The 20,742-nt window shown below is 34.1% G+C and overlaps 1 protein-coding gene and 1 long non-coding RNA gene across 3 annotated transcripts in view; one reads left to right on the top strand and one right to left on the bottom strand.

The window, feature by feature from the left end:
- ALG14 (ALG14 UDP-N-acetylglucosaminyltransferase subunit) overlaps window positions 1–20,742 on the top strand; it is a 120,096-nt gene that overhangs the window by 45,043 nt on the left and 54,311 nt on the right. The window lies entirely within an intron of this gene.
- Window positions 1–20,742, bottom strand: part of LOC116423388 — a 57,580-nt gene that overhangs the window by 16,210 nt on the left and 20,628 nt on the right. The window contains exon 2 of the long non-coding RNA XR_004233986.1: window positions 20,680–20,716. This is a non-coding gene — a long non-coding RNA (uncharacterized LOC116423388). The remainder of the gene's footprint in view (window positions 1–20,679; window positions 20,717–20,742) is intronic.

Here is a 20,742-nt window from a genome sequence, read left to right as displayed (position 1 = left end):
AAAAAAAGTGAAAAAAAAATAGAAATGTGAAATGATTGGGGAGATTTCTTAGTATAGAAATTAACATCGGGCATTTGGAAGGTACATTGTAGGCAAGGCTTTTTCAGTGCAATAAGTAATACTCTAATGATCAGCTGTGAATGACTTGGCTATTCTCAGCAATACAATGATCCAAGACTATTCTAAAGAACTTATGATCAAAAATGCTTTCCATACACAGAGAAAGAACTGATAATGTCTGAATACAGATTGAAGTATACTTTTTTAAAACTTTATTTTTCTTAAGGTATTTTTTTCCAGGGGGATCTATGTTTTCTTTCACAACATGACTTTTATAGAAATGTTTTGTGTAACTTCACATGTGCTTTCTTGCTAGGAGAAGGAAGAGGGAGAGCATCTGGAACTCCCAAGTTTTAAAAACAAATGTAAAAAAAATGTTTTACATGTAACTGGAAAAATTAAAAATGTATGCATATGCCTATGTGTGTTTATATGTATTGTGATATTTGTGTATGTATATACATATATTTTTATATACATACATATATATATATATATACATATGTGTGTGTATAAAGTAATATCCTAGCAGTCTAAAAATGTTGATGTTACTGCCTAGAGACCTTTTTCCTCTTCCAAGAAATGACTTTAACATTGAGAAGAATGTAAATAATAATGATTGGTTCTACACTCAAATTAAATAGAGCTGCCTATTGTCTCTTCAGAATAGGGGAGGCAGCATTGAAAGTGACTTTGGATTCAAAGAACCTGGGCTCAAAACGCTATATTTTATCTTAACTTAACTTAACTTTTCTGACTCTTATTTTCTTTATCTGTCAATTAAGGGGATTGGACTAGATGGCCTCTGGGATCCCTTTTGATCTCTAGGGTTGAAAGTGGTTTACTACCTAAAGGTAAAGATTCTTTTCAGTATAAGTGACAAAGCAAGAATACATAAGAGTAGTTTTATCTTCACAGAAGCAATATAAGTGAAATTTATTAGAAACAGATATTAAGATATATAAAAAGCAATATGAAATATTTTATTTTTTTCAAGGTCTTTAAATTTTTTTTAATTTTTAAAAATTTGGTAGGAGTATAACCAAATATACTCCAATAGGAATTTTGGAGGGAAATCTTAAGGTTATCAATTGAATTTAGAATGAAATATAACATACTATATATATATCCTTAGGTTAAAAAGTGTTTCTGCAGTAGAAAACAACAAATTCTTTTTTGAATGCCTAAATCAAATCCTAAACAATTACTGATATTGATAATTTCTTCAATAAAGCCACTAAAATTCTTTTTCTTTTATCACATTCCTAATATTTTTCTTTCTTTCTTTCTTTCTTTCTTTCTTTCTTTCTTTCTTTCTTTTTTTGAAGGTAATTGAAGTTAAGTAAGGGTCAGACAGTTAGTGTTTGAGGCTGCATTTGAACTCAGATCGCTTGATCCAGGTTTGGTGTTCTATGCCACCTAGCTGCCCCTATTGCTATATTTTCCAAGGAAGTATAAGTGCTGGAATGCTAGGATATTTGTAACTTACTTCAAGGATATGTAACTTCATTATTTTAAGAGAGAGAGAGAGAGAGAGAGAGAGAGAGAGAGAGAGAGAGAGAGAGAGAGAGAGAGAGAAAGAAACAGACATAGACAGAGATGGCTAGGTCAGTGGATAGCTAGATAGAGTACTTATTAAATACTTTTACTGTATGCTGTACACCAAATCACTCTAGGTTAGTCTTGGACCCAAAGTCACCTCCAAGATGAGTGATCAGAATGAATCTTTAGTACAGTCTCTATAGATTTAAGTTTGTAAATTTGTAGCATGTAGAAGATCCATCAAGGGAAAGAGGGGTATGGATTAAAATGGAGTCAGTCTAGCCTATAAAGTAACTGCTTCCATGGTTACTAGAATAAAAGTGTGATTAGTGAGCCATAGCTTTCCATATTCTTATCACCTGACCACCAAGCAGTTTTTTTTAAAAAGCTCAGGAGAACAAGTACTAGAATTTAGTCTTTGAAAAATTTGATACAACTCAGTCTCCTAGTTTCGATACAACTCGATCCTCTTTCTCTGCCTTTCAAGTTTGTTTGCATTTGGAAAAAATTATACTGACTTTTGACATTTTTAGCTTACCATTAACAAGTATCAAGAAAGTTCTTCTAAGTTCATTTTGCGGATCATTCAATACCATGTGGCCCTTGTTACATTCTCAGACAGGCCCGTTTTATATGTTATTCTACAGCTCAAGAGCTTAGCTCTCTGAAATTCTTTTAGAGTTTTGTGGCCTTTTTTTCTCAGGGTTTTTCAGAATGCACAGACTTTTTTAATTGTCATTTTGTTTGGCTTTGGGATGTGGAAAGAAATGAAGTTTTTTCATTTATGTGATTCTTCAATCACATAATTGGTCCTACATTCATTAAGTCATGAAACTGTATATAAAGGAATGGAGGGTTAATGATCTGCATTAGTGAAGAAAATATGATGAAATTATGGCTTTCTTGTAATATTAAAGAAAGCACCCAAATAGGAATAATGGAAAATATCAACTCATCTGTTTACAAAGCCTGAAAACCATAGTTAAAAGTAGATAAGTTGCCAAATAGTCTGGTTTTATCATCAGATCATCTGTAAAAGAAAAATAATATACCTTCTGCTTAGATCAGTTGTTATATGGCTGAAATGAGATTCTTAGGAAAGTGTTTTGTAAATTATAATGTAGCAAGTTATTATTGTTATTATTTTGTTAAGGTTACAGAAAGCTTAAGTCATGTTTTTCTTTGGTAATGCAGAGGATACTGTGCTGGCCTCTCTTAGCCACTAGAGGGCCCAGGGTAGACAGTTCTCTAACTATATCTGACCCCTGGACCCAGCTGGCTCTGGAGGAGAAAGTGAGATCAGTGACCTTGTCCAGCCCTCCTTCACGTAAGCCCAATTCACTTGCATGTCATGGCGTCATTTCCCTGATGTCATGGTCCTTTTGGAGACAAAGGACAAACAACAGCCACCTTTTATCTAAGAGATTGATTCCTATTAGGTAGGAGCTTCAGACTTCTTGTTTGCATGAGAATTCTTGGATGAAATTTGTTGCTCCTGATTCCTTCTTTGATGGCTCTCTTCATCCTCTCAGTTCAGATTAGGCTCCTCCCCTCAGTGTTGCACCACCCTTACCTGAGCCTGAATTTTCCTAGGGCAGTGAGAGAAGTGGAGTCTCCTCCCTTTCCATTTCCATTTCCCTACTCACATTCTCCTTACTTCCCCCATGGACTATTCTAATCCCATACTAACTAATTTTCACTCCCGCATCTTCTGCCTAGTTTATGTATTGCTCTGCATCATAAACAAATGAGAGTTTTTTAAAAAGAGAGATACTTTTTTCACAGCTGTCCATAAGTCCTTTACCAAATAAGGGGGTAAAGAAGATTATAGAAAATAAAATGGTGAAGATAGAATCAGGAGCAACAGATTTTACCCAAGTAAAAAGGTAGATTTGGATTACATAAAATTGAAAAGCTGGCTAACAGACAAAATCTAGGCAATTAGAATTAAAATAGAAACAGTTAGCAGGAGGAAAATTTGTTTAGTTTAATATATATATATATATATAATATACACATTTATACATATATGTATATGTGTGTGTGTATATATGTGTACACACACACACACACACACACACACATACATACATTTCCCTAGGGCACTAAGAGAAATGTAGTCTCTTCCCTTTCCATTTTTATTTCCCTAGTCACATACTTCTTACCTGTTCTATTGTAATCCCATACTATATATATATATATATATATATATATATATATATATATACACACAGAGACATATATGCACACATGTATATATATGTATGCATATATGTGTATACAGGTACATATATGTATGCATTTGTGTATGTGTACATGTATATATACATACATACACATATATATACCTCCCTCTGTGTGTGTCTCTATCTTTCCCTTTCTTTCTCTGCTATCCAAGATCCAAGGGAACTTATCCAAATAGAAAAACAGATAAATGTTCAGAGGCTATAAACAGGTAATTCTAAAAACAAGGAAAGCAAGGTATCAATAATTATATCAAAAAAGCACCAGGAATTTATTGTGGTACATGGTATAAGGTTGTTTCTGCCAGGCTGCTTTCCAGTTTTATACCATTTTTTGTCAGCTAGTCTCTCTCAGTATTTGATAACTTTAGATCTATTGAACACTTTTTTGTTATGTTCATTTGCAGCTGTGGCTTGTACTCCAAATTGGTCTCACTGATCAACTTTTTCTAGTTTTGACTATTGCCAAATAGTGGAATCTGATACTGCCACAAACCCTTCCTTCTAACTTTTGAAAAATTATTACCCTTGAGACATTTGATCTTTGTTCCTTCCCATGAATTTTGTTATTATTTTCTAAATCTACAAAACTAACTCTTTAGTAGATTGAGTGGTACAGCACTGAATAAGCAAATTAATTTAGGTAATATTGTCATTTTAATTTATTGGTATAAGAGCTAATCATGAAAAATTAACATTTTCCTATTCAGGTCTGTCTACATTTCAGTAAAAAGTATTTTACAGCTGTAGTCATATAATTTCTCTGTATGTCTTGGCAGGTGAATTCTTAAAATATATCATATATTCTCTAGTTATTTTGAATAAAATTTGTCTTCTTTTTCTTCCTGATCAGATTTGTTGGCAGTATATAGAATGGTTAATGGTTGGGGTCTTTTATATAGGTATTTTTTCTTTGGGGAGTTCATTTATTACTTGCCCAATTTCATTTTCTGAGATTGATTTGTGTAATACTATTTAAATGAGTATTTTATATTTCTGTAAATACCTATTCATTTCTTTTATTATCAGTTTTGTTGGCAAATGGCTGAGCAACATGTTTTCAATAATTTGCATTTTTATTTTATTTTTAATTCTTCTTTCGCATTTTTGATATTAGTCATTTGGTTTTCCTTATTTTAATATGAACAACTGACATTTATCTACCTTATTTTTTTCCCCTCAACCTAGTATTATTATTATTATTTTTTTTTTTTTTAGCAGTTCAGGGGCTTTTTTCTTTCATTTTGTTGTCCATCTCTTTCTTGATTTTTCAAAGTTTCTATTTTGTTTTTTGTTGGAATTTTAAAATCTGTCTAGGGGGCTGTTGTTTTTTTTAATATATCATGCTTAGCTTATTATGTTCCTTAGTCTTTTGTTGATGAATGTTTAAAGATAAATATTCTTTTTAGAGCTATTTTTTGTTTTGGTAAGTTTATTCATTGTTTCTCTTTCTTTCTCTCTCTCCTTGATCTATCAATTCTTTAGGATTAGATTATTTAGCCTCCATTTAAGTTTGAGTCCTTTCATCAAAGTCCTTTTATTAAGCATATTTCTGTTTAATATTTCTGTTTTCTGTATTTATTTGTGAGGCTTTTAAGGTCTAGCAGGTAGCCAGTTTTATAAAACTATGTATAGCTAAGAAATATGTATATTCCTTTATAGTCCATTTAATATTCACTAGAGGTCTATCTATCATAGTTAATTTTTTTAATTCTAAATTCTAAAGTTTTATTCAAGTCTTCTGTTACTTTCTTATCCCTTTTTTTACATTATATTGGTCTGAAAGGAATGCATTGTGCTCTTCAACTATTATAATTTTACTTTCTATTTCTTCTTAAAATTCAATTAAATTTCACTTTAGTACTTAGAAGCAATGCTATTTATTTCACATATATTAAGCATTGATATATCATTGTTAGTGGTACTTTTATATTATATTTATATTATATATTATATTATACTTAAATAATATAATTTTCCTGTTTTTCTTTTTTCAACATGTCTGTTTTTTACTGTTGCTATAACAGAGCTCACTATTGTTTCCCCTTCTTTTTTGAGTTCATCTGAAGCATAATAGGGCAGATAGATGGCACAGTGGATAGAGTCAGGAAAACTCATCTTCCTGAATTCAAATCTGGCCTTGGGCAAGTCATTTTACCTTGTTTGTTTTAGTATTTCAGCTTTAAGATGATATGGAGAGGGGAATGACAAACTACTCCAATATGTCTGCCAAGAAAACCCCAAATGGGATCATGAAGAGTTAGACAAGATTGAAATGACTGAATAACAAAAGCATAATAAATTTTACTCAGTCTCTCACTTTAAAAACTCCAAGTCAATTTTATTTCATGTGTTTCTTTAAACACATTATTGTTTCTACCTTCTAAGATACTTCTTCCTTCTTCATTTTACAGATGAATCTAATCACATTCACAGGAAATTTTTTTTTTAATTTTTAAAATTTAATAAAAACCTATTTTCTCACCTTCCTATCCCCCCATTGGAATTGGGAGAAATCTCTTGTATAAGCATTCATTTTCAAGCAAAACTAATTTGCACATTGGCTATGGACAAAAAATATGTCTGTCTATACTTTTAAGTTCACTTTGTCAGGAGGTGAGTAGCATGCTTCTTTCTAGGTCCTCTGGAATCATGGGTGGTCATTGTGTTTAACAGATAGCTTAACTTTTCAAGGTTGTTTATCTTTAGATTACTGTATATATTGTTCTTTTGGTTCTGTTCCTTTCACACTGCATCATTAATGTCTTTCCAAGTTTCTTTCAAACTATCCCTTTACTCATTTTTTTTATTGATAATAGTATTCTATTACATTTACATACAATTATTTCTTCAGCAATTCACCATTTACGGTTATCCCCTTCATTAGCAGTTCTTGCTGCCATTAAAAAAAAAAAAGTTGCTTTAAATATTTTGTACATGTAGCACCGTTTCCTCTTTTTTCAGTCTCTTTGGGATATAAGCTCAGTAATGGTGTTACTGGGTTAAAGAATATTCAGAGTTTAATGATTTGGAAGGTATACTACCAAATTGTTTTCCAGAATGCACCAATAATACACTAATGTATTGGCTTTCTTATAACCTCTTAAAGAGTTGTCATTTTCCTTTTTATAAGTTTTGACAATCTGATAGGTATGAGCTGGAACTTCCAAGTTGCTTTAAATAATGATTGTTAGTGATATGTTTTCCTCTTTCATATCTCTTCTTGTCCTCTGTACAGAGATGAAAAAGTTGGTGTAAGAATAGGAATGTAGTCAACATTGATGATCTTTAATTGAACTGATCAGTTTCCCCTAAACATTCCTTCCTTTCTTCACATCACCCAAATTTCAATCACTAATTCTTAGACTAATATCTCTTTTCTAATCCACTTTTCCTTGCAGTTGATTTAATTTGCTTAACCTTTCCCTCCCTGACTCTACCTGTCATATTTATCCCTTTTCTTCCTTTTCCTTATTCTTGTTTCCTTTATGAATACAAATAACACATATACATACAAGATATATATATATATATATATATATATATATATATATATACAGTGTAAATTGGAAGCAATATCAGAGGGAAGGTGTGGAACGGGATGGAGTGGGGAGAATAAATAACAGAAAAGGGCTGTTATAGAAGGTAAAATTCAATCTGAGTTTTAAAAGAAGCCACGGGAATAGAGGGGTCAGAGATGAGGAAGAAGAATATTCCAAGCATAAGAGGACATCCAGTGAAAATGTCAAGAGCTGGGACAAGCAACGGCAAGAAGACCAGTGTTACTGCATCAAAGAGTATATGAAAGGAAGTAAAGAAGACTGGAAGAATAGGAATCAAGTTGTGTCTAAAGGTAGCATTTTGTACGTGAGTGAGGAGTCAATGATGACACATAGCTTAAGAGTTTTGGTAACTGGGAAGATGATGGTATCCTTGTATCCTTGACAGTGACAGAGAAGTTTGGAAAGGGGAAGGGTTTGAGGGAAATGCTAATGAGGTCAGTTTTGGACCTGTTGAGTTTAAGATGTCTATAGGACATCCAGATAGCCTGAAGGTCAGGAAATGGTAGGGAGTGTGTAAACAAATCTGAGAATCATTTGTAAGGAGATGATTCTTGAATCCATGGGTGTTAGTGAGATCTCCCAAGAGAATGTATAATGGGAGAAAAGGGCCTAGGATAGTGCCTTGGAGGATGGTAGTTAGTGGGTATGTCCTGAGTAAAGATCCTGCAAGCAAGAGCCTGAGAAGTAGTAGTTCAGGAAGAAGAAGAATCAAAAGAGAAAGAAGTGTCACAAAAACTTAGGGAAGACAGAGTATCCAGGAAAACAGGGTAATGGACAATTGCAGCTTTTTATAGAGTTCAAGAAGGATAATGCTTGAGAAAAAGCCATTAGATTTAGTAAATAAGATCATTAGAAATTTTGGAGAGTGTAGTTTCAGTTGAATGGAGAGGTTGTAAGCCAGACTAAAGAGTTGAGGAAATGGAGGCATCCATTATAAGTGACTTTCTCAAGAACTTTAGCCTCCTTGGTTCAAACCTTCTTTGTGGATCACAAATGAAATGATGTTCCTGGTCATTGCTATGATGTCTGGTCAAGGTGCTGCCATAATCTACCGCTTTCCCTGAGAGTTCCTGGACAGCTTCCATGCTTTGGACTTTGTATCCATTTTTCTTGCGTTTATGCTGACTTTTTTGGCATGAGTTTTCTCCCACTCTCTGTAACTTCTGGTTATCTTTTTGTTCAATCCTGGACTGGATATAGGAGCTTAACTGAAGTTTTTCGTTGGAATTCTCGTTTGCATTCTGTTTAGATCATTGATAGAAATCAAAGGAGAGTCTGACATCTCTGTAACCTTTCTTTCACATGACCATCTTCATGAAAAATAGGATAGTCCTATTACCAACTTCTTGGATTGCAAATGAAAGATAGAAAAGAGATGAGATAGAACCTCAGGAAGGCAGCAAATAGAAAAAACAGAGGACTGAGGTTTGGAGACCTGAAAATGTCAATAGAACATGGTAAAAGAACCAGTGAAGAGAGAAAGAGTGAAGATTCAAGGAAGAGAAGGAAGGATTGTGAAGCTAAGTCTAGAAGATGAGGAAGGAGCTAGGTTCAGGAGCATATAGGTTAGCCCTGAAAAGGAAAACAACTCCCTTTCTCTAAGATAAAAAGCAGCAGAAAACTGAAGGCACAGAATGAATGAACAGAAGATGTAGGGGCAGCTAGATGGCACAATGGATATTGCACCAGCCCTGAAATCAGAAGGACCTGAATTCAAATCTGGCCTTGGACACTATCTGTGTGATCCTGGACAAGTCACTTAACCCAGCCAAAACAAATTTTGTAAAAAAAGATGAAAACAGAAATTTAATTTGCTTTTGTAAGATGACCTCACTCTCAGTAACATAAGAAGGAAGGTTATCTGTTGAAAATAATAGAAGTAGAGGAAGGTTAGTAGGGGATTGTAGTGAAAATAGGGGATGGCGGGGTGAATACTTGTAAGTAGAAAAGATTGTATGAGGAAAGGAGAAAAGGTCCTTGTGGTGAATTCAGTTACAAATTGATAGGAGAGGACTGAAGCTCAGGAAAGGTCAGATAGCACAATTTTAATTCTTTAAGGTTTTTGCATGTGCTAAATTTCCTCAAATATACTAAATATTATAAAGACATGTCCACCTGAAAATTATAATTGGCTTAATTTTTTTTCAAGTTAAAAGATGTCTTCATAACTTTTGGTAATGTGCCCTATTGACTCAGTCGTTTGACAGCACCATGCATACAATATTCAGATCACTGCCATAGACACTGAAGAGGAAGGACCAAAAAAAGTAAAACTAGGTAAAAAAGGGGAGCCTGACAGGGTGATATGGTAGGAACATACTGGAATCCAACCAACACACGTTCTAGTTCCTACTTTGTCACTAATTGTGTGACAAGTCACTCTTTATGAATTTTTCTTTCCCTCTCTGCAGAATAAGAGGATGGAAGCAAAAGTTCCAGAAGGAATCTTTTAGCCTACACTTATTGTTTTTCTTTTAGAAGCAGCTGGGGTTAAGTGACTTGCCCAAGGTCACATATTAAGTACCTGAGGCTGGATTTAAACTCAGGTCCTCCTGACTTCAGAGTTGGTACTCTAGTGGCTGTTTATTTTTAGTGCAGTTATTTTTAAATTAATTGATATTGATATCTTTTATTTTTATATCTACCTATAATTATCTCTATTTGAATTTGTTGTGGTAAATTAAGCCTGATATTTCAAAGGTATTCAAAGGTAAATATACCTACATTTCCCAGTGAGTCCTCCTTTTTCCTGCCTCCCATGGAATCATCTCTATAAAAATTAAAAAACAACAAAACTAAGCAGACAACTATGTCAAATGTGTGTGTGTTACAAGTATCATATTTAATAGCACCTTGCTAGCCAGACTAGGAGTCAGGTACACCTGAGTTCAGGGCCACCCTCTGACACATCCTAACTGTGAGAACCAAGACAAAGCATTTAATGTCCTAATGTCCCACGCATCTCTCTAAGATGTTTAACTGCAAGATAGTTGCTGGTCTTTTCATACATTAGTGAAATCCCAGACCAAGTCCAAAAAATCCCTCAAAGAAATACACACACACATACACACACACACACACACGTACAAGTGTGTATGTATATTTACAAACCCTAAATTTAATTTTTTTTTCATGTAAAAAGTAAATGTCTGAATCTTCCACGTGTTGCAAATTGCTAGGAAATGGACCATTTTGGACTAATAATCTGCCTCTGTGCCTGAATCTTAAGCTGGTTTAATTCACCATGACAAATTCAGATATATTTACTACATCTCCACTCATGCTTTATATGAAAGGAGGCCATTATTTCACTTAGTCACTTTTCCCATGATCCATACCCAGTCAGAACTGTGAAATGTCCAAGTTCACAGCATGGTTTAGCAAACTGCTGAGATGGATAATAGATTTTTGTTCATAACTAGTATACTGTGATTTTTTAAAAATAGCTATTTTCTCTGGTAAGCCACAAATCTGGGTGGTGCCTGAATTATCACTGTTTGCATAGTCTATAAAGTTTTTATGAGTCTATTGATTGACATATGTTTTTCACATTAAGAAGAGTCAATTAAGTTCTTGTTGGTTTGCCAAAACACCACTATAGGAACTATTTTTTTCCCTTAACTATTGTTAGGTTTTATTCTGTTTATGTAATGACCTTCATCTGGTTTTGTATTTTTTGTCATCAAAACCCATCAAACATATTCAAAGGAAAACTAAGCAAAAGACAAGGTCAACTCTATCAAGATGCTTATCTCTAACAGGAACCAAGTGGGGAAAAGGTTTTTACATAAACCAGATCATATCAGACATAGTTAAAGCTCAGTTTTCTTTTCTAGGTCTGTCTAGTTCCTCCATTATCCAATCCTCTCCCAAATCATGGATATAATCCATTTATTCTTTTCCCTCAACTTTTATTTCCTTTTCTCTCCCTGCACCATGAATTTGGCTGCACTCGCAAAGATATAGAGAGAAGCCAAAAATCTGACATTATTAGTGTTCCATATGGCCGGTGGTTTCATGGGCATAGCCCTCCATCCAATATCTGGCTTCCTGTTGCTGGCAAGCTACTTTTCCTACCTGCAAGTTAAAATCACAACTGGGCCAGTGACCCACTGGCTGGTTGGCAGCTTGTTGCAAAATGCACATACAGCACAAGGAGGTGCTTAGTCCTTACAACTCTTCTTCAACACTTAAATCTAGTGGCTCTCATCCAAACAGCTCCTCCATTCAAAACTGGGTTGATTCTATATTTTTAGCTATTGTGTTTGGGGGTTTTTATATACTGATTTTTTTTTTCTTTACTTATATTGAAAATATCTTAGAAGCTTGAAAGTGACTTTCCTTTCCTTTCCAATTGGATCCTTTTTTCTACTTGGCTAACACTACATTTTTCCCTTCTCCGCAAGCCAACATGACATCTCCTGCTGCATTGCTCCCTGTGTCCTTGTTGCCTGCATCACTGTTAGAATTGTCAGCATTCCAGCAGAATGTTAGGCCTTTCTTTATTTGGTGTGGCCTTTTTCATTCTAAGAGTTATCCACAATGCTTCAAATTGAATCATGAATATATCAGGAAAACAAAAATGGGAGTGAAGGGGAGAGAAACCAAGGAAATTTTTAAAACATTGCTGTGGTTTTACAGAAATATTTTCAAAGTTGTTTTTGATGAACGGTACGAGATAGATTCCACATTGGCAGAATTTTAGAGCTTGACCTAGCAGTGTTTCCGTTATTTATTAAAGATAGTGAAAAAGTAGCTGGTGCTAAGTGAGAAGGGAGAGTGGAATAAAGAATTAGTCATGAAGTAGGATTAAATAAATGAACTTTGGGATTTTGAATGATTCCTAGAGCTCTTCAGTGATTTTAGTTTAAGACTGCTTATTCTTGGGGGATTGGGGAACAGAAGAGGAAGAAAAAGTGTATGTGTGTGTGGCATAGGTAGATAGATATATAGATTAGGTAGATAGATACATAATTTTACTATTATATGAATCAGTGGAGAATTTCAATATAGGGTGACATTTTGGTGTTAGATTAATGTGACATGATCCCTCTCTTCTGGCTGTTTTCTAAAAGGAATGGAGAAGAAAAAAGTGTGAAGACTATTAATAAATGATTGGATATATAATAGATAATTTTAAAAGAGTAAAGGATTGTAGCCTGAATGAAACAAGAGTTATGGAAAAATGGCTATTTTTAGGGACATAGTTTAGAGGTAGCAGTTGTACATGAAATATGAAGATTGGAATTTATAGATTTGTTTGAAGAAAGAAGACACATAGGATACTAAACTTCCTCCTGATTACTTACAGTTTTGAGTTGTAAAAAGAAATAGAAGGCTTTCCTTGCATATTATGAATTAGTTTCTGAGATTAATTCATGTCAGTTTTTGGACTCCATTCTGAAGTGTTGAATATCATTGTCAAGACAATTGAATGGAGAAAAGTTACCAAAATTTCTCATTTCCTAGGAGTCTTAGAACCTCTCTTAAAAAAAAAAAAAAAAGAAGCCAAATAGCCTGGGACACATTATTTTTAAAAGAAAGAGGCCTTTGAGGTGAACTCATAGATTCTTGTCATTAGTCCCCTGGGGATCAAGTGCAGTATGTAGTAAAGACCTTTCTGATTTGGGAGGTAGCCCTGAATAGTTAGTTGACTTTTGTTGTTTTGTTCTGATCCTGGAGCAGGGTTGGGTTGTATAGAACTTCCATTTCTCTGGTATAGAAAGATGTCCAGAGAGAGTTGATGGTGGACTCGTTTTCTTAGACTTAATGCTTCGTAATTAAGGGTTTGCCTACAGAAAAATTTATTTCCTCTTTTCTGTATGTTTGAAATTTGAAGTTTTACTTACCCCAGGATGTCTTTTGCTAGAGAACTGACCCGAGCTGGCTAGCTGCTTCCTAACTTTTGCAGAACCTGTAAGAAGTCTTCATCGGCTAAGGAGCCAGGCTAACTTATTTCTTAGAGTAAGGAAGTCTAAAATTACAGAAAAAGCAATTCAAAAGAATGTCACCCCCTGATTTAGAAAAACTGCATCTAATGTCAAGTTACTATGACGCATTTCTGAGCACTTTGAACACTTCAAATGCTGCTTTGGCTTACAGTAAATATTTTAGCACTGTTGATAAAAGATCTGATAGAAGCAAATCAAGCAGTTTAAACTGGTTTTACATACTGCTAATACAGAGTAAAAGAGGCAGCTGATGGGATTTTTGACTCCTAGAGAGAACACACTGTGAGCATACTTTTGATGAAATGTCAATGCCAGATTCATAAGTTTCATGTGTGATTATATCATAATTTCCATCCTCTGCTATGAAGAATGAACTTCTGCAATGTGATCAATCTTAGCACTGAAGAGAGCAACAGATTCCATTTTGTCAGAAGCTGTCTTGCAAACACGTTATCTTCCAGAATGTCTGTTTAATCCATTGGTAGAAGCTTTTAAATGAAGAGTGTTTTTAAAACATAGACATAGTTCACAGTGTGCAAGAGCAAGTTTGTCCTTATTGAGTAAATAGTTGCTTTTCTCTGAAGACAGGTGTTGCATACAGTGATCAGCTGTCTCCATAAATGCAGGTGCCTTTTTCCCCTAAAAGATTTATTTACATAACATAGTATTTTGTAGATAAGACATGGGTAGAATATCTACCTAGAACTCAAGGAATTTGTGCCTGCTGTTGCTTTCTCATTACTTAGTTTTATTCTCCTCTTCTAGCCACATATAGTATATACTTGAATATCTTAAAAAATTCTATAAATGCTAGCTATCATGATGATGATGATGATGATATTGGGTCTGTACTAGATCAGAGATGTCAAACTGAAATAGAAATGGATCTCTGCTGCTTTATACTGACTTATTAATTTGTGGATTTATATCTATTTTGTGTGTTTTTATTTTGTGAAACACTTCTGCCTCGCATTTTATTTATTTATTTTGTTTATTATTTATTTATTTTTCTTTTGTGAGGCAATTGGGGTTAAGCTTATTAAGTGTTAAGTGTCTGAGGCTGGACTTGAATTCAGGTCCTCCTGACTCCAGGGCTGGTGCTCTATCCACTGCTCCACCTAGCTGGCCCTCTCTTATTTACATTTTAATCTGCTATGAACTGTACTTACTCCATGTTGGGAGTCTGACACCTCTGGACTGGATGACCTCTAAGGTCACCTCAAACTCTAAATCTAGAACTCCACATCTTCAGTGTATTATTTAGCTTTGTCCGTCAGTGCTTCTCAATGGACCCTAGCTGGTCCCAGTGAACTTAAACATTCCTACAATTCCTGGTTCTCCACCATCCTACTTTCCAACTTTAAATCCTGAGATCCCTTAAGAAGCCTTCCTCTACTGTCAGCCCACACTAAATTTAAATTTTATTAATCCTTATTGTATTTCTATTGAATTGTTCCCTGTTTATTTCATAGATCAGTTTTGATCCTCCTGGTAGACTGTAAATTCCCTTGGGGAAGGGACTATGTCTTATACTATGTATGTATCCCCAGTTGCATCTTATATGGTGGTAGGCATATAGTATAGTTGTTTAAATATTTGATTAATTGATAAGAATAGCTTCTGGGCCCCTTTTTTCTCCTGCCCATCTATTCCACTGAAAATTCTGAATTAATTTCCTAGTAGACATAGATTAATTCTAAGATTTTTTTTTCTTTAAAAAAAAAAATCAATGAGAAAGTACAGGTGTGAAATTGCTTTCAAATGCCATTTTTCCCAGAAACCCGAGAATGAGATTCTAAAAACAGGACTTTTTACTGACCATCTTCATCAATCCCTATCCCTTGGGATCATTTCATCCTAAAAATGTACTAAACAATATAGAAAATTTTATGTAACAATCTCTTTATGACTTCTCCATAAAACATACTGCATAGAGGCTTCAAGAATACTTTAAAGAATAATATCAAAACATTGTAAGAGTTTAAAAAAATTTTTTTCAAAGTGCCAAAGAACAAATTGGTCTTGAGTTCAGTTTTTAAATCTGTAACAGATTGAGTACTACATATATCTAGAGGAAGTCTGTTTCACAGCCAGACGGTTAACAGTGTTAAAAGCTTAGGCTCCCATAGTCTCTTAGGAGTAATTAGAACTTGCTAAGTAATCAGCCAATTTGAATCTCTAAGAATGATTCCAAATGCAAGTGATTTAAAAAAAAAAAAAAAAAAAAAAAAAGCTTTAGTAAACTACATCAGACTACTGTATTTGGTTTCATTTACAGAACCTTCAAGTGAAAATGCTATTTTTCAGGAAAGTGACTTGGAGGCACTACTAATAGGATGATACCAACCATATGGCTAAAACTATAAGCTAAAGGAAACATTTGATCTCCATGGATACCTAAAAACAGTAAACTGAGCTTGGCAGTAGGCTGGTCTGTACTAGGCTAGTCACTACATTTTAAATCTCTCAAGTAATTTGTTTGATCCCTTTCCTTTGTCTTTTTAGCCAAAGTGAATTATTTTAATTACTTGCTGTTAAATCATTTTAAACACTGAGTTCCCAGATTTTAGATTGTATTAGAATAAGAGACATAAACATAAGGCATATTTTAAAGGGGAGGGGAGAAGATGAAAGTTAGGGGAAAATATATGCAAACAGTAGTTGTTGACTCTGACTATTTGATGACATGACTATTATTTCATCTTATTTTTAAAAAAAAGTACATGGTGTGTTAAGTTTGCAGTGAAGAAGATCTGAGTGCAGATCCTACTTCTCATATTTACTATGTGGCAGTAGGTAATTCATTCTCTGTGCCTCAGTTTTCTCATTTACAAAGAAACTGTTCCCATGATTTAATTAATATAAAAATTTTTCATTCTTTACAGTCACCACTTTATCCTCTTGCACTGTGCATTTTTAGAGAGTTGCCTATGCCATTGAGTTATTAAATGATTTTCTGGATTCAAGGCCAGCTATCTAGCCACTCTTCATCTGTAAAATGGGGGTCATAATTCCTATTGTACCTACTATACAAGGCTGAACCAAAGTAATCTGATTCACATGCAAATCAAGACATCATCCTCATGATGTCATTGATCCTCTTCTAGAAGAAAGGACAAACAAATGAATGCATTTAAAGAGCTTTGTAAACTTCAAAATGCTGAACAACTGTGACTTATTCTAATTATTTTAACATTACTGACAGTGAGATAAAACACTTGAAAAACCTAGGTAAGTTAAATGTCGATGGGGCCAGATTAATTTCTTTCACTTTTAAACTTTATTATAGAGGTTTAAACAAATAACTGCAATTATTTGAGTCAGCAATTTCTCCTCTGTAACAAGACAGAAAATATTGTACTCAGAGACTACTTGTTTAGGATTGTCCAGGATATCCCCTTTTGACTGATAGAAGTAAACACTATGAATAACCACACACTCACAAAAAAACTCCCCAAAACAAGGAAGTGCTGATGTCATCATGAAACTATATCATTTCACCTTCAGACATGTTGGTTTCCTTTCCCAACCATCACTGGATTTTTAGTACTGAGCTCTTCCTAATAATAATAATCTGAATTTTCTCTAACCTTCCTAGTAGAGACTCTAATGCAACACTGAAATGAATCTGGCCTTCTCAGCATAAGCTGATAATTGTGAATCATACCACATTCTTATCATAAAAAGGGAATATCAAAATTTGTTAGATTCACGACAGTAATGGAGCTTATAGAATGCTTGTCCCACTATGAAAGAAACAAGGCCAGAACACTAACTGTTAAAGTTATATAAATGTATGAATGATGTTCAGTTTAAATTTGTCAAAGTTAAAAAAAGAAATGATCAGAAGAGGGAGAGGAGGCTTAACTGGCTGTTCAGCTTGAGCTTGTCATAGTGGCCCTGGTAGGGAAGGTCAAGGACACTTTTTCTCACTACTACAGGCTTACCAACTTCGGAGCGTTGTCATTTTCTGAGATCATGGACAAATCATTTACACTGTCTCAGCCTCAGTTTATTCAGATGCAAAATGCAGATAATAATACTTACAACTCTTAGGATTCTGATAGAGTTCAAATGAGATACCTTTAAGTGCTTTGCAAATAAGAAAGTACTCTATTGGTGTTTGTATTACTGTTCTTATTCCTATTTCCTTTCTAATGACACCACCCTAAACTTCACTTAGATATTGTATAAACTAAGTTTAGAGTTCCTTGTTTTTAATTCAGCCAATTCCTATAAGTGATTTAACTTAATCCCCTACAACTGAAGAACTTTCAAAATTTTTGGATATGATTGGCCTTCTGATTTTAAAATGTTATTTTTCAATTAGGTTTTCATTTCCTTTTCTATTGAGGTCTTCAAATCAGCCCATTGTCACTCCCTAAGTGGGAGTTGTTCCCCAAGTTTTTTTTTTTAACTGGGGAGCTTCCTCACATTTTTCCATTATCATTTAAATGTATTAAGCTGGTACCTACCAGTCAGTACTTCGTAAATATTAAATAGATATATAACTTCTATGTATTATTGTGTTTATTATTGTTGTTATTATCATCATCAATGGCTAGTCCTTGCCTATGGACTATGTCTAACCCCTGAGCTCAGCACGGATAAGAGTGTATAGCCAGCCTGTTCAGCTTTCCGTTTACTCTGGATCATCTTCCAAGGATCCTTCTGTGGATCCCTACTCTAGGTGGTAGGATGTAGAGGTGGCTTTTATTATTTCTTTTTAGTTTGGTACAAATACCATGGGGGTATTTGTGGAGGAACGACTGCATTCCTTTACATCCTAGAATAGCTGTGGTGTTCCCATCTGCCTTCCAGGATTTTCCAGGTATTAACTATTTAACTACTCTAAATATGTCTTTCTCTACCGTGATCCTTGCCTTTGATCAGCAGCTGTAATGAAAACAGCCTCTGAGATGTTATGTTTTTTGTTTAAGAACATAAAGAGCAGCTTCTGATACTTTGCATTTTGAATATTTATTAACTTATTTTTGATTGTTGTTTCTTCAAATGTAATAACATTTTCTAAGCATGTCATCATGTTCCTTTAAACATGTGATATTTGAAAGGATTATCACTTTCTTAAATGTCATTTCTTTATAGCTTGTGGCCAATTTTTTATATAAAGAACATCTATTTATATAATGGCAGTCAAAGTGGTAAAAATGATTTTAACTTTATCATTTTGCCTTATAGGTTATTTCTCAGAAAACACTTTAACAGTTACTAAATGTCATACTAATATTCCTCCATATATGAGTTTTTAATTTCAGCATGATCTTCCTATGGTTCCTTAATAGCCACCTTCAAGTCTCTCAGTTCTTGATATTTTGCACTTCAGTTTTATGGTGAGAGTTCGAAGTGTACTTTCCAGCCTCACAAAGGCTATTTGGCTGCCTTGCCATTCATGCTATTTCCTAGGAACAAAAGACTTTCTGTAGAGTAAAACCCTTTCTCAGTATTTTTTGTAAGGAATCAGTGACTAGAATATTCTTAATAGGGAAAACATGATGGGATGGAAATGAATGATGTGGACATCTCAGTAAGACTTTTTGAATATATTATATGGAGAAACATTAATAATGAGATACTTTACATGCTTTGATTGAAAGTGTGACTTTTGTTTGAACTTTTATGTTCCTCTGTAATTTATAGGATGTTTTTTTTTAGAAGTAATAGTTGTTTGAATTATAATGACCTAAATGAGGATAGTGTTCAGGTTATATATTCCTTTAAAAGAAGAGGAGAAAGATAAAAACTAACTTTTTTTTATTGACCTGTCAGCATAGTTATCATATTGCTCTCTCCTATTATGAGAAGAAATATGGCATAGGACATAAAAGGAGTCCAGAAAGAGCAATATGGAATTATGCCCAAAAAGTTATCAAACTGTGCATACCCTTTGACCCAGCAGTGTTTCTACTGGGCTTATACCCCAAGGAGATACGAAAGAAGGAAAAGGGACATGTATGTGCCAAAATGTTTGTGGCAGCCCTGTTTGTAGTGGCTAGAAGCTGGAAACTGAGTGGCTGCCCATCAATTGGAGAATGATTGGGTAAATTGTGGTATATGAATGTTATGGAATATTATTGTTCTGTAAGAAATGACCAGCAAGATGAATACAGAGAAGCTTGGAGAGAATTACATGAACTGATGCTAAGTGAAATGAGCAGAACCAAGAGATCATTATATACGTCAACAACGATACTGTATGAAGATGTAATTTGATGGAAGCGGATTTCTTTGACAAAGAGACCTAATTCAGTTTCAATTGATCACTGATGGACAGAAGCAGCTACACCCAAAGGGAAAAAAAAAACACTGGGAAATGAATGTAAACTGTTTGCATTTTTGTTTTTCTTCCCGGGTTACTTCTACCTTCTGAATCCAATTCTCCCTGTGCAACAAGAAAACTGTTTGGATCTGCACATATACATTGTATCTAGGATATACTAGGACATATTCAACATATATAGGACTGCTTGCCATCTAGGGAGGGTGGAGGGTGGGAGGGAAAAATCGGAACAGAAGTGAGTGCAAAGGATAATGTAAAAAAAAAAAAAAAAAAAAAAATTACCCAGGCATGGATTCTGTAAATAAAAAGTTACTATAATTAAAAAAAAAAAAAAAAAAAAAAAAAAAAAAGGAGTCCAGAAGACTTGGGTTCGGATTCTCACTCTGACATTTACTGGTTCTGTGGACCTCAAGGACATTAGGACATCCCCACACTAATAAGATAATATATTGAGATCTTCTATACTACTGACAATTGTTAAGTTTTATTTGTGAGAGCCATAGATCTCAACTTTTCTGATCATGTACCCCCATCATTAAAAAAAAATTGAGCATGTACCCCCTTATGTATATTTTTACTTCTTTGTAATTTATAAATATGTACTACTGTTATAATTTTTGTATCATAAAACCTACACAAAATATTAATTAATAAAGGATAATATTTGATCCTAGAGTCCATAGGGAGCCACTGAAGTTTACTGAATAAGAGAATGATATGGTTACACTGCCCTTTGGGATAATATGGAAGATATATGGGATATATATGGAAGATACATTAGAAACAAGGACACCAATTAGGAATCAGGTAGCATTGAGGGACTAAAGTGCAATTGTGGCTATGTGAGTGGAGGAAAGATGATTTTGAAGGTAGAAATGACAAGATTTGCCAATTGATTAGATGTGATGAGGGAAGCTGAGTAATTAGGGACTAAGTTGCAAGGCTGGTTGAATGTCCTCAACAGAAATAGGGAAGTTTGGAAGAAAGACAGATTTGAGAGAAAAGATAATATAATTACATACCATTCATGACTGTTCATCCTGTGGAACTCACTCTTTCCTACCAGAAAACAAAAAACATTGTAT

This window comes from Sarcophilus harrisii, chromosome 4, assembly GCF_902635505.1.
Source record: "Sarcophilus harrisii chromosome 4, mSarHar1.11, whole genome shotgun sequence".
Taxonomy (NCBI): domain Eukaryota; kingdom Metazoa; phylum Chordata; class Mammalia; order Dasyuromorphia; family Dasyuridae; genus Sarcophilus; species Sarcophilus harrisii.
The sequence above is the reverse complement of the archived record's forward strand: the minus strand, read 5'-3'. Positions and strand labels throughout refer to the sequence as shown.